Raw genomic sequence first — 14,850 nt, 5'->3', positions numbered from 1 at the left:
TACTTGTTGTGTCAACTTTTGCAAAGGATGAAGCAACTCCGAGGCTAAGTGAATGAAGCATGACATATACTTCACCTTTTGAATGAATGAGATGACCTCCTTAAGACTCTTGGGTGATGGTAGCTCAATAAGAGCCTTTGCCTTTGAAGGATCCACTTCAATGCCTTTGTAAGAAACTTTATGACCAAGCAAGATTACTTCATCCTCACCTATATGGCACTTGTCGGGGTTGAGTTGACCTCCCATGTCGTAGAGCTTCTTTAAACCTTCTTCTACCCTTTGTAGATGCAATGATTTTGAGCTATAAATACAGAAATCATCAATGAACACCCTAATTGACTTTCCAAAGAATGCTTGAAACACCATATTCATGAAACGTTGGAATGTTGCAGGAGCATTTGTCAGACCAAATGGCATGACTCTAAAAGCATAACAACCCCAAGGAGTGATAAAGGTTGTTTTCAATTGATCCTCCAATGCAATCCCTATTTGAAAGTAACCTGAGTAACCATCGCACACAGTGTACTTCTCATGACCAGCTACCTCATTTAGTATCTCATCCTGGAATGGGAGGGGAAAGTGATCTCTTTTTGTTGCCTCATTGAGGGGACGGTAATCCACACACACCCTCCACTTGCCATTTTTCTTAGGAGTGACAACAACAGGAGAGACCCACTCTGAATTCTCCACTGGATAAATGAAACCTGCTGCTAGAAGCTTTCTTACCTCCTTGAGTAGAGCCTGCTCCTTAATGACTCCTAGCCTTCGTAGCTTTTGAGCCTTAGGTGTGGCCTCTGGCTTCAACTCAATCTTGTGTTGAACAACATCTACTCCACGCACATCGGTGTAGTCTTTAGCAAAAAGCCTCGGAAATTTCCTTAGCACACATTTGAACTCCTCTCTTTCATCCTTTGTAAGTGTTGTAGACAACATACCTTCTAACATTCCTTCATCTTCCACCTTTTGGTTCTCTTGGGAACCTACCTCTTCCAAACCTCGACAAGAGGTCTCTTGGTTGCTTGGCTTAAACCTTACCCCCATGACTTCGATGGAAGACTCCTCTTCAGTAATGCTGCTGCTACTTTCTTCTTCTGAAGTGCTATCGGTCCAACCTTCTTCCGTCTCACTTTGAGATGATTCTTCATGGAGCTCCTCTTGGCGTTGCTCCTTCATGTCAAAGACAACCTTCTTATGATTGTCATTCCTGCAAATTAATTTCCCACTCTCCCAATCCTGCAAAGCTCGCATTTTCATTAGCCATGGTCTTCCTAGGATAAATGGATAACCACTTCCCTTGGTCGACATAACATAAAAATCCACTGCCTTCTTAATGCCAAAGGCCTCCACAAAAACATTTTTACAAATGCCTACGCACCTAGCCTTGCTATTGTTTGCCATTTTCACTTTGATTTCAGGTGTCTCATGGATGTGCATGCCTAGTCTTTGCATGAGCCCTTCTGTCATGATGCAAATTTGTGCACCCCCATCCACTAGACCTTTCCTAACCAATCTTCCTTTTATGTAACAATCTAGCACAGGTGTAATATCCTCGTTCATTTCAGCATGTGCAATTTTTACAACAGGAAAACTCTCTTTTACCTTTCTCCTAGTGCTAACTGCCTTTGTTAAATCCCTCCTAACTTGTGGGCATAATGCAAGAAACTGAGGCCATGAGATATCAGGACCCTTACCTCGCATGTCTTCCAACAGGTTGTATGGAGCCATACCATGTCCAAGAGGGAAGTCTTGGAGATTGATACGACGTCGAGTCCTCTTAGCTTCCTTGGTCTCCTTTGCCTTCTTGCCTTGTCCATGGTCACTCTGTGATGGGACACCCTCTTTCTCTTTACCTTTTCCTCGGCCACGCTTAATGCCATTGGCTTCCATGTCAACCTCATTTGAATTTGTCACCTCTACCACATGCACATTTGGATCTGGCAAAGGTGGAACTCCTTCTACCCCTTGTGGAGGTGGTCTTGGTCCATTTGGCCTTTGTAGAAGCCTTGGTTGTTGACCAGCTCCTTCTCCTGCATTCATCACTGGGTAATTCAAGTTAGGTCTCCCTGGCTCTCCACGGGGCCAAGGACAATTATACATCCCATGTCCAGACTCTCCGCAATTCCAACATTGCAAGACTCTCCTAGTTCGTGGCTCTCTCTCTTCTGACTTCTTTGCTTGTCCCTTTGGACCTACAGCTTGTGCAAGGTGAATTGACAGGCTGCTTAAAGATTCATTTAACTTCTCAATCACTTCAGCCGTTACCTCAGGAAGCTCCCTAGATGTTGATGCTTGTGACTTACCTTTGGGTCTAAGACCTTCTATTGGAACCTCTCCCCTTAAGCACTTGAGTTTCCTATACTTCTCAGCAGCCCTAGTTTCAGCTGCATCAAAAGTAGCAGGTGCACCCGCCTCAACTTTTACCTTAAGGTCAGGAAAGAGTCCGGCTATGAACCTCTCCTTCTTTAAAAATTCTGCACCATCACCAGGGTTAGCAACATTTCGTATCCATAGAGCCCAAAGACGTAGAAACTCTTGCTTGTACAAGTAGTAGTCATCTAAGTCTTTTTGCTTATGAGAAACAATGTCTTGCCATATTTTTTGAGTGTTTTGGGGATCAAAGAAGTATCTCTTAAAACGATTCAAAACTTCTGTGTAATTCCCCTTAACTTCCTCAGGCAAAGAGTCAAACCAAGTACTAGCATCTTTCCTAAGGACCACCTCAAACATTTCTACACGTTCTTGATCAGTTACTATCCTCTTGATACGGCAAGACATCTTGAAATTTGCTAAAAATAATTCTGCATCCTCTCCAGGCTCTCCAAAGAAAAGAGGATATCCAGACATTTGGCGTTGGCTCTCCATTGAATTGATTTCAAAGTGACGCGTTTTTGTTTTTTCTTTCTTTAAAAGATTTACACAATAATATTTTCTAAATTGCAATCTATTCTACAACAAAATCAAAATATTCACATCAAATGACCTATGATAATCAATAAGAGGTAGAATGACAGGGTTTGGTGACGCGAGAATTTCTCCTGCTCTTTGGACACCAAACATGAATACCATACGTTGTTGAAAATGGATTTTTCTACTAATTGCAATGTTTACTCTAATGTGTGGAGTGAAATGAAAGGGAAAAACCTGTATTCCTGGGCCATTATCCATGGTCTATGCATGACCTAATTCTTAAAACAAAACAAAAATATAGACGTCCAAACTAAGGTCGTACCTAATGAGAGGCAAAATAAAAGGATTTACTGATGCGTTTATCTCTACCAACCTAAGAGGACCTAAAATTCTACGAATTACTCGCTGAAATTGCAACTTAGTACTAACAATTATGTGTACCTTTTGCGTTGCAATGGGAATGAAGGGATCATATAAATTCTCGTGATTCATGCAAGCTACTTGATTATGCTAAACGTTGAGACTTCACATAACATACACAAGCCTGTCCTCCGTGGGGGCACCAATTTGAGGCGGTCCGGGGCGGGCAACAAGAAGAGCAACCTCTAGACACCCTTCAAGGCTCCCGTGCTGCTCAATGGGGCTGGGGCACAACACAACACAAACCAAAACAACAAACCCACAGCCAAATCCCAACTACACAAGGGGCACCACCTAATTTAAGAGCGAACTAGGACGCAAAAGAGGAGAATCGTTAGAGCAACCCACAAACAAGCAAGGAATTTACACTAACCCTAACACCAATGGAACACTCTCACACACTAAAACACGAGAGAGAGAGAGAGAGAGAGAGAGAGATAGTGCTCGGGCTGCTTTGAAACGTATCGGCAATGATCAAGCAAACACAACTATATATTTAAGAAAGAGAGAGAAAGGGGGAGGGGGTGCTTGTTGCATTAATACCTTCTTACAAATCTGTCATGACAAATCAAAGTGAGATTAGTATTTGTTCAACATAGCTTGCGTAAATTTCACCACAACACATCACAAAAAAAGCCACCCCAATCACTGTCTTAAAGCCAGGGGAGTCCTCTCCACCCTGTCGCCCTCTTACAGTATGTGGGATTTATGGCTAGATTGTGACAACACCAGAGACAAGCTATCAAGAACTTAACAAAAAACACCAAGACACTTACGCATCATTGTTGTCCATTACTTCACGTTGGAAGGGAGACAAAGTATCCAAGCTTAGTCAAAATCCACCCTCCTTGATTCAGCAAATGTTGGGCTTACACTAGTAGGAGAAATGATAGATTTCCTACTCTCAATTGAATGATCACTCTCTCTCTTACAATGGCATAGAGTTCCCTTGCTAATCCCCTATTACAACACATGCACATGCAGAAGACAATGAGCTTCCACTCAAGCGCTCCTTCTAGAGAGGTTGAGCTTGGCTTCTCAAGCTATAGCATAGTGCTCTTGCTTATGGCTCCCCCTTTTGTGCTAGCTACACTCTCCTTTTATAGCAATTTTGAAGGCTAGGGTTACTCCTCTAACCATGGTTGGGTTAGATTTTCAGCTATTTATCTAATTTCTTTTGCTTGGAATTATCAAGAAGTTGGTGGGGAAAGCGAGAGGAGAGAAATGGAGGTGATAGGACTTTTCATAGTGGGTTAGTGTTAGTAGAGTTAGTATTAATTTACAAATGGAATTGGATATTTACAATGGGAGTATCCATGTAGGATACAAATAAGGAAGAAAAACTCTTAAGAGGTAAGAAAAGGTGGATTTCTTACAAGGTTGATGCTCCAAGTGTCTTGAGTAGGGCCAATTTTTTACGCTTGTTGACGGTCCACTAGCTTTGACGGTACATTTTTTCTCCACTCTTGACCTTCCTTGAGAGACAAGGTAATTGAAGCTGAGTAATCAACCACCATGATGCTGTCTTTTAACAGAAGAGGCTGAATTTTGTGGTTTTTTTGATAGATATGGGTAAATTGGAGGAGGAAAAATGAGACTAGGTGGTCAATTTTGGAATGGAATTGTGTGTGGGAGGTATGAGTTCACCATGGTTTCTCTTATTCTTCAAGGTTGAGGAGAAGGTGAGTAGGGTGCAGAGAGGAGTGGTGAGAGAGGTGGGGATGATGAGTGGAGAAGTGTGTGTGAAAGAGGAAAATGATAAAGTGGAAGAGAGAGTGTGGCTGCATAGCATGGGAAAACTGGGGTCCACCAATAAAATCATAGCTCACAGCTCGTAGCTCATAAAAATATAAAAAAATTTGAGGCAGAAGTTCAGCCCACAAGCTACAACTTTTGTTTGTATCACCTTTTCAAATTCGGAGAGCAAGTGAACTTTAAAAATTCAACAAAACCAACCGTTTTTTTCCACTGCACAAGGTCCTTGTGGGGTCCTTCTTTGGATGATTCTTTTGAATACCTCCAAGAGTAAGCCCTCCATAGTGCATGTATGCATGCCACCTACCCTTGACCTTATTTGGTAGGTCTATAATTGAAGATATTGTTGAGATTATGATATAAGTGAATAGTACAACTAAGAAAATCAAATATTGAGGGGTCTAAAAAATATGTACATGTCAAATATAAATAATATAAGTGGAAAAAATATAAAGGGGTCAAAAGAAATCTCTCTCATTATGAGGCTACCATAAAAAGATAAATATTTTTGGTGTTCTAATTTTTTAGAAAAAAAAACAAAATAGATATAGGAAGGGAAAAATCACAATAGTGAAAAAATATACACATAAATAAAACTAGTTTTTTTGGATTTTTGTTGGGGTGGAGTTACACCAAATATAAGAGAAGCTTACATGAAATTATTTCTATATGGGATAAAGAGTATGAAAAATGGTAAGAAAAATTGTGGTAATGGTGAGGCAATGTACAGAGCATAAATAACACACACCTAGGTAGAAATATTTAAATAAATACCAAAATAATTATGAAAAAAATCTTTCATTTAGGCCCTATATACAAAGAAATATTTACATACGCATGGGCCATAATATACTTATATTTTTTATTTTTTTTATTTTTTTGGCTCAACTAGCCCAATGCTTAGCTAATTGAGGGTTTTTTATTTCAGTAAGGAGATATGGGAAAAGTCCCCTAACTCACACGCACCTATATACAGTGAAAGAGTGAGGGTAACCATAGCGTTTGGGTGATTTTGGTAGGGTGAGGTAACTCACTATGGCAATTACAGAGAGCCGAAAAAAACGGCTATCACTACAACCTACTCATTTTGAAGACCCTCACCACCCTGATTATGTATGTAAATTGCATAAGCCCATTTATGGCTTAAAACAATCTTCACGAGAGTGGTACATCCACATGCACCACTACTTGCTCAAATATGGCTGGGAACGTCTTATGGCAGACTACAATATCTACATATGGCAAATCTCTAAAGGCATGGCTATCTTAGGCGCATCGGATGACATTCCTCTTCTTGGCACATCGGAGTACATCCTTCTGCAAGCGATTGACTGCATCTCTCACGCCTCATCTTGTAATTTTAGTTTGATCCCTACTGGATGAACTTCTCATTGAGGGGGGATAGCATGTATCTACGACATGGCTACTTCACAAAGCTCTTTTGTTCATCAATCTCAATGTTACAACGAGAATTCCACCCTTAAGGGGGGATGTAAAAGTAACTTATGATTATAATAAGTGTGGACTTCCTTTCCACCTACCTCTATTCCATAATTCCCACATGGACCCCTTTTTACCTATGCAAGTCTCAACATGTGTCTATTCCTACCTACCTATAATTCCCATGTGATGGATAATCCTCACTCCCTCAACTTGTATATAAATCCCATTAGCTGCCCTCATTTGTAGCAAGGTCTTCACTCTCCATTCAAGTGCAATCTATTGTCATTGCTCTATTTCCATCTTGCACTCTCTTATGTCTTGACATTAGCATATTAATTAATAGTGAGAGCATATCACAATGAGAGCATGATTTTAATGGTTGAACTCTCCCCTCTCACTTTAATTGGTCGATATCCTGCAACCACAGACAAATTGGAACAGACTCGCAGTCCGAGAGTAGAACACATTCACACCTAGAATTTGAATATTGTGTATCTTGTAACTACCAAGCCTTACGCAGTACGATTGTGTGTGTGTGTGTGTGTGTGTGTGTGTGTGTGTGTGTGTGAGAGAGAGAGAGAGAGGAGAGCTACAGTAGTGAAGTAGGAACCTAGTGCTGACAGGAGCACACTTTTCATTCTGAAACCGACGTGCCCCCAATTGATGAACAAAAAATAGCAATTTTGTGCATGTCGTCCACCCCTCAAAATGTGAGAGAGAGAGAGAGAGAGAGAGAAAGAGAGAGAAAGAGAGAACACGCAGAGGCGTGGGCAAGAAAGAGAGAGAAGGAGGCTGTTCAGCCTGAGGCACCCAAGAAGGCGATAGGCCAGAATGAGAGAGATTGATTACGAGGTGTTGCAGTTATATACAGTTTGCATGGTAGTTACAAGGGCGTTAGGAAGCCGCGAGATATCTTGGGATGCGGGCCTTTGTGCCTACTAGGATGATGACTGTGTACTGGTGATGTGGATTATTATTTCCCACACGCCCCCATAAGACACATCGTCCATACAGAGGCATGCATGTGTAAAAAGTGTGAGATTCAATCTACATGCTTTGGATTGTACAATGATCATGCTTATGCAACCTTCATAAATTGAAATCATGACGAGGCTGTCGATTGAATCAGCCAGGGTCGATGGTTGCCTTCATAAGCAGTCGGATCTTCAGCTCAGATCTTCTCTTTGTACGATCTTTGAAAAACTTTATGCGGTCCATGACATGTATGCTTTCAAGAGCTTGAATACCACATGTTCGCCCCCTCAAGCAAAATGAAAGCATAACTGTAGCTTTCAGATTTGGAGTTGATGTCGAGGTTGCGTCTTCAAGTGTTTTGAAGCAGCTGGCCACCAAGTGGAGGTTGATATGCATTTGCAGGTACAAACATGGGACGATCTTGATGAGAAAGGTTGAGAGCTCATGAAGATGAGGAATTGGCTCATGTGTTGTTGTTTTCGCGACAAAGCATCCACCAGGGTCGAAAGAAGTAGAGAGCCACGGTTCTGGGTAATGGTATGATTGGTTGGATGTTTGGGAGAACTGTTGCAAGATCGACAGGAAGCATCTCAGCGATTTGACCTGTTGTGAGGTGTCCCCAAAAAAGAAGGAAGTCACTCCATGACACATCCAAAAAGGGATTCTTCAAGGACAGATCAGAGACGAATGTCGAGGTGTGGAGTAAAGAAGGGGAAGAATCTTGGCACTCAAGTGTAGGAGTAAGTAGTATGGAGATGTTGCTTGGAGGTTCACCATTCATGTGGGGTTGGGTGCCATAAGATTGGCATGGCGTTTGGTTGCCTTGGTGAACGGAAACAACTTCATAACAATCAGATATGTCCAGGTTGAAAAGATGTGTCACTCTTCTTATTATGTCCAAGAGGGTTGTTTTTGAGGCGCTGGCACGCCAGTCTGAACTGTTTGAATCAGGAACATTGCATGCATTAGATGTAGCACGAAGAGGTTTGTAGGCTGTGGATTGAACCACAACTTGATCTGTAGGAGGTTGGCTCCCAAGGAAGGACTCAATGATGGCCTTATTACCATCAGCATCTTCAGTTGGAGGGTGAGTGGTTGCAGGTTGCAGGGATGCACCAGTGTGGGCAGCGGCATGAGTGCCATCAGATGTGATGGCAGTGGACATTGCGATATCAGCTTTGGCTGATATGATGGCTACATCAGGAGCAATTGCAGCAGCAAGGGCAGCCTTCTTGGTTGCAGGAGCTGTTAATTCCAGAGAGGTGGTGGTAGCACCAACCACAGAGGGCTCGTCTGCAGTTGGTGCAGCAAAAACTACTACGGCAGCAAGGCTGACAGCTATCTTGGCCGCATGAGTGACTTCAGTCACAACTGCATTGATGGCAGCACAATCTTCGGCCGCAGGGGTTGCATCAATGGTCGTGGCAGGAAGGGTTGCATCAGCATCATCTGTTGGGGGGTGGACAGCACCTGAAGAAGGTAGGGCGTGGGTGGGTTGAACGTCCACTACGGGGAAGGCTACGTCTGCATCTACTTCTCCAACAGAGTATGTGGCCTCATTGAAATTTGAAGGCCGGACCTCAATGTCATCTGCTACAGGAAGTTGTGCTTCTTCTGCATGTGGGAGCCGTGCTTTTAGCAGCAGTGGTGGCATCAGCAGAATGGGTTGCAGGTAGTTTATTCACAGGTGCGACGGAACCTCCGTCTACAGCCAGGTGAAAGTTAGAAGGATGGGCGGTTGCTGGGTTCGTGGCTAGTCTGTCTGGAGTGTTTGCAGCAGCATCGATGCCTGCTGGCTTGGGGTCGTGAGCAACGTCATCTGCTTCTATAGGATTTGCAGCAGGGTCATCGTTTGCAGCAAAACACTCGTTTGGAGAAGGGTCTCCGTCTGAACCAGGGCTGTCAGGGACAGGGTTTCTCCATGCCATTTGGATAGAGAGTGGGTGACTTGACTGATATCGAGGGACAGCAATGATTCATCCTGCATCGCAATCAGCACCAGGAAGTAAATGGGCCAGCCCACATGGAGCCATGGGGTTAGAGGCACGCTGCTTTGCGACAGCAGGGACTGCGGCGTAGGAGACATGGCGGACCTGTTGCAGTACGACATGGAGTGCGGGCGATGGATTTGATGTTCCCCATAGCATGTGATGTGCAAGAGGCATGGCTAGCTGGGCGCAAGGCAGTGTGGAGAACCAACAAGGAGGGTCTTTGCCACAGTAAGGGTTGCGCAAGGACTTGGACGTGGGGCTCCGCACAGGGCAGCCCGGATTGCCTGCTGCTCTGATACCATGTGAGAGAAAGGGAGAGAGAGAGAGAGAGAGAGAGAGAGAGAGAGAGAGAGAGAACACGCAGAGGAGTGGGCAAGAAAGAGAGAGAAGGAGGCTGTTAAGCCTGAGGCACCCAAGAAGGCGATAGGCTAGAATGAGATAGATTGATTACGAGGTGTTGCAGTTATATACAGTTTGCATGGTAGTTACAAGGACGTTAGGAAGCCGCGAGATATCTTGGGATGCGGGCCGTTGTGTCTACTAGGATGATGACTGTGTACTGGTGATGTGGATTATTATTTCCCACACAAAAAACAAGCCCCACATGCCAAATTTTCATTGGTCAAAGCAGCTATGGTCGTGGGGACAAATTTCCTCGCCTAGATTTAAAAAAGGTAGTAAGGTGAAGGGCATGTCATCATGTGATTGAGCAGTTGAAGGTCAGGTGAGCATGTCATTGGATGAGTAGGTCAAGGCCAGGTCAAGATGTCATCATGTGGAGGATCAGGTCAAGGCTATGTCAGCACATCTTTGTGTGGTTGTGTATGTCAATGGCAAGTGATAACATTGTCATGTGGATGAGGAGGTCAAGGCTGGATCTGCACGTTGTCGTTCGGATGACCAGGTCAAGGCCAAGTCAGCATGTTATCCTCTGAATGAGCAGGTCAAGGCCATAGATCGATGTGTGGACTAGCAGGTTAAGGCCATAAATCAATAAATACTAAATATTTCAAGCCTCCAATTCACACAAATGGTAGGACGAAAGGTTGTGCCTTCTCATCTGGTTAAAACAAAGCGTAGAGTTTCCTTCCCACGGTCAAGTTGGACATATCCTGCATCTGCTGCTAACTAGCATATCATCTCTCACCCAAGTTTCAGCTTGTTCAAAAATGAAGAGGAAACAAACTCAAGTATTCAAATTTGCATAATTCAACGCCTGGTCTTTGCTCTTCAATCCACTTTGCAATGGAAGAGAGTATGCATGCTGCTCTTCAGCAATCGCGCACGAAAACGAGCATCTCATCGTGACTAGCATCTTATTGTGAATTCTCTCATCAAAGTAGCCTAACTCAACGTCGTCCAGCCTGGTCTTTGCTCTTCAATCCACTTTGCAACAGAAGAGAGCACACATGCAGGTCTTCATCAATCGCACATAGAAACCAGCAGATTGTAGCCTGACTATCATCTCATCGTGAATTCTCTCTTTGTCACCAACATTGAGAAATAATGAGAAACAAAACCAGAATTGCAGTCTCTTCTTGCTCAATTTTCAAGCGGCGCAATTTTATGCTGAAGCATGCTTTTCCTCAATTACTAGATCATCTTTGCATTAAGTTCTGAGTGTCCATTGTGATTTGGGTACTTGAGCTGCCTACAGGATAATCATTCCCTATGTAATTTGGCTCCTGTTGTTAAGTTATTGACAAATTAAGAAAATTGTGCAAACATCTTCTCCACGTTGAAGGATTTGCAGGAGGGTGGCCACCAGCCATAGCAGGCCAAAAATAGAGCAAATTAAAATAGACAACCAAACAAAAAACACAATGAAATGAAACTAACTGAAGGCAATTGACTTTGCATAGGCTGGACCTCACAACCCACAACAGAAGAGTTGCAGCAGGAAAGAGCGTAGCAAAGCGTCCAAGGTACGAGCTCACTATAAAATAAAAAGCCCTCAATATAATACCCTCTCAGCAAGTGCACATTCCACATACCTGGAATTTGGATATTGCGTATCGAAACTGGTGTGAGCTTTTGTAGCTACCAAGCCTTGTGCAGCACGGTTGTGTGTGTGTGTGTGTGTGTGTGTGTGTGTGTGTGTGTGTGTGTGTGTGTGTGTGTGAGAGAGAGAGAGAGAGAGAGGGAGAGAGAGAGAGAGAGAGAGAGAGAGCACGCACTACAGAAGTGAAGCAGGAGCCGAGTACTAACAGAAAAACACCTTTAGTACTGAAGCCAACTCGTCCCTACTAGACGAACAAAAAATAGCAATTCTGTGCATGCCGTCCACCTCAAAAAACAAGCCCCTCATGCCAAATTTTGATTAGCTAAAGTCTCGATGGTCGTGGGGACAAATTTCCTCATCTTAGACTCTGCCTTAACGGCAGTGCCAACAAAATGTTTATGCAGACTGTGAAAAGTTGGCAACTTGCAGGCATGGCGTGCATGTGAAGAGCCGCCACAATTGAGAGGGGGCGTTCAAAACAGAGGAAAAAGGGAGGCCACTCATGGAGCGGCCGCCACGGCACGTGAAAGAAAATCGCAGGGCTACAGAAAGGGGGAGTAGCGCCACAAAGGGAGAGGCCCTGGAAGACGGCACGAGCTTGCCAGAAAGGGTGCGACAGGCGGCAGCAGCACAAAAAGGGGTGAGCTGCTGGGTGCGCCAGAGAAGCAAAGGGCAACTTCAGTAGAGAGAGAAGGGGGGGGGGGGGGGGGGGGGGGGGGGGGAGAGAGAGAGAGAGAGAGAGAGAGATCAGAGGGAGATACGAGCTACAGAGAGGAAGAGCTTATCAAGGGCGCTATCTGGAGGGGTTTCATGGAGCTGTAGAGGGAGGTGGCTGACCCGCAAGAAGTTGCAATAAGAGAAGTTGCAAGTAAAGAGCTGAGGAAGCGCCAAGGGAAGGAGTCGAGATAGAAACAAGAGACAGGTAGCTGCAGAGGAAGGGAGGTATTGAGAGCTGAGCCATGTTGAGGGGCCGCCAGAGGACTGGCCTGGAGAAGCACTGAGAAGAGGTGACGTGAGCAATATGGGGTTGGGATGTCGCCAAGGCTATGAGAGGAGGCCGCAACCTGTAGGGAAAGTGGCCTAAGGGACGTCATCAAGAGGGAATTACAAAGGACCTTCGAGCGTTGTAAACAGGGCTTCCAAGGCTAGGGAGCATCGCTTTTGGATCGAAAGCTGTAGCCAAGTGCAGGAGGCATCGAATGCAGCAGTAGGAGGACGCTGCATGAGAAGCTGAAAGTAGCTTGCAAGAGTGTCAAGGATCCGGGCTGCATATGCAAAAGGAGGGCAATACAGGAGCTGCAAGGAGGAGGGTACAGGTCACCTTAGAGATCAGATGACATTGAAGGGAAGTTGTGAGCAGCTGAAGGATTGACGCCAATCGAGCTGCAGAACGGGCTCGAGTGGAGATTATAGGAGCCGAGCGGGTAGCACTAACTACTGGTCAAGGGACTGATTGTCAGGGCGGGCTATCATATTGTCAAGCAGCATGATGAGGTACAGGTGGCTTGCAACTACATTAAAGAAGGGCATCTCCAAGGCTCGTCGTCAGAGAGCGTCCACAACATCGCTTCAAATCCTCTCGACTTCAGTTCAATATATGTTTCTATGTATATATGATCATTTTAGGTATCAATATGCTTTGGGTTCTAGCACAAATGTTGTTTTGTATAAAGCTAGGACGTGAGGTCCATTGAGATCTCCAGCCCCTGGATGTGTGCCGAGGGGGAGAGAAAGTCCCATCTGTGAGTGCTAAAGGGAGTTCCTTTTGCTAGACGGGGTTCCTATAAAAGAGCCTACCAATGTGTGGGTTTGGGTTACGGGAAAGAGTGTGAGGATTGGGTATGGGTGTGTTTGCCTAAGCCTCATTAACATCCTGCAAATATGAGATGTATTTGTGTGTGGAAGTAGCTATAAACACTATATTGCAACGTGACTCGTGAGAGGGGCCCTCATTACCCTTGCTCCTCACTGGCTAAACTGAACTCCATGAGTTCCTAGATCATCTTGGTCCTTTTGTGACAACATGTGCCAAATAAAACCCTACCCTGTAGGTCCTTAATTGCATAATGCAAAAATGTAGCTAGGACACTTCATTCCAAAAGTTTGTGCTCCTACATGACCTTGTCATGTCTTTGAGGAGCAAAGTGGATGAAAGCATTGAAGCTTATACATCCTATTTGGCATATTAATAAAAGCATGAAATAAAACCAAATCGGATGAGTACCTAGAGGTTGAACATAGTGTTTACTTACCCGTAGTGAAAAACACACGAGCTAATCTCATACCTGAAAAGGGTTAGTAGCACTAATTAGAAGATTAGTGAAAATCAATGAGTAATGTACTAGTAACCATGGGTGTTGCCTTTGCAATCCAAACCCCTTGATTAAAATATAGACTATTAAACCCCTTGCTTTAGACTTTGTTTACTACCCCTTCGTAGATTGTGAACTTCTTTCCTTGAAAGTACAACTGTGATGTGATCATACCGTGACCCTCAACACCTCGAGAGTGATTATATGGTATTTGGGTCGTACTCCTAAAATTACCACTCCTAGAGATACACTCACTGCTTGCAATGAAGGATAGATCGTCTCAAAGTTAGAATCTTATTCACAACTGGATCTTAAAGAAATCATCTCTCTCCATGAAAAGAAGAGAAAAAATTGGCAACACCCAAACAAGGTAGTCATACTTAAGTTTCTTGTGCATGTTCAAAGAAGATATCACCTACGTTGAGGCTCTCTAAGTCTATTCATATCATCCCATGAATTATTTTCTTGATAGCAAGGCCATGCATGCTTGCTATCCACAAAAAGCATCACTGGAATTTCAGCATTTTGTGCACAGAAATTTCTCGTCAATGTACAACAGTCACAAGCAACTATATCAACCTCAACTCTTTTTTAACAGAGTATCTGATGTTATAGCGGAAGTGACGTAAACTATACTTTAATAGAATGAGATTTAGGATCAAGGTTTCTTTGCTATGCCTTGCTTTGCAGTAAGTGTATCAAAGCACTTTGCTTTGCATAGCAAAGAAACCTTATTCAAATGAAAATTGAAAGACAAAAATACAAGTAAAACTTATAATGGTATAGCCTTGTCGCCCATCTGAGAGCAGTTGCCTTTGCTGAAATGTGGCTTGTAGCCATGTATGAAAAGAAATTTAGAGATGTCGGATGTACCTTGCATGCCATCGTGGCTTGGTTCATACCGACCTTCAAGAAAATATCAGATTGACATGTTGCCACGTTTCCACAAGTTCATAGCTAATAGCGTATTCCAGACTTTAAAAAGTTCTATGCAATATGTCATAGATTGAAGCCTTGATTCGCATAAATATATGAAAAAGATAAG

General features: G+C 43.7%; 1 pseudogene; it reads right to left on the bottom strand.

Moving 5' to 3' along the window:
• Positions 1–7,650: 7,650 nt before the first annotated feature.
• Positions 7,651–11,155, bottom strand: LOC147431998 (uncharacterized; annotated as a pseudogene).
• Positions 11,156–14,850: the final 3,695 nt, after the last annotated feature.

This window comes from Adiantum capillus-veneris, chromosome 20, assembly GCF_014529385.1.
Source record: "Adiantum capillus-veneris isolate H3 chromosome 20, ASM1452938v2, whole genome shotgun sequence".
NCBI lineage: Eukaryota > Viridiplantae > Streptophyta > Polypodiopsida > Polypodiales > Pteridaceae > Adiantum > Adiantum capillus-veneris.
This window is presented reverse-complemented; position numbering and strand designations above follow the sequence as displayed.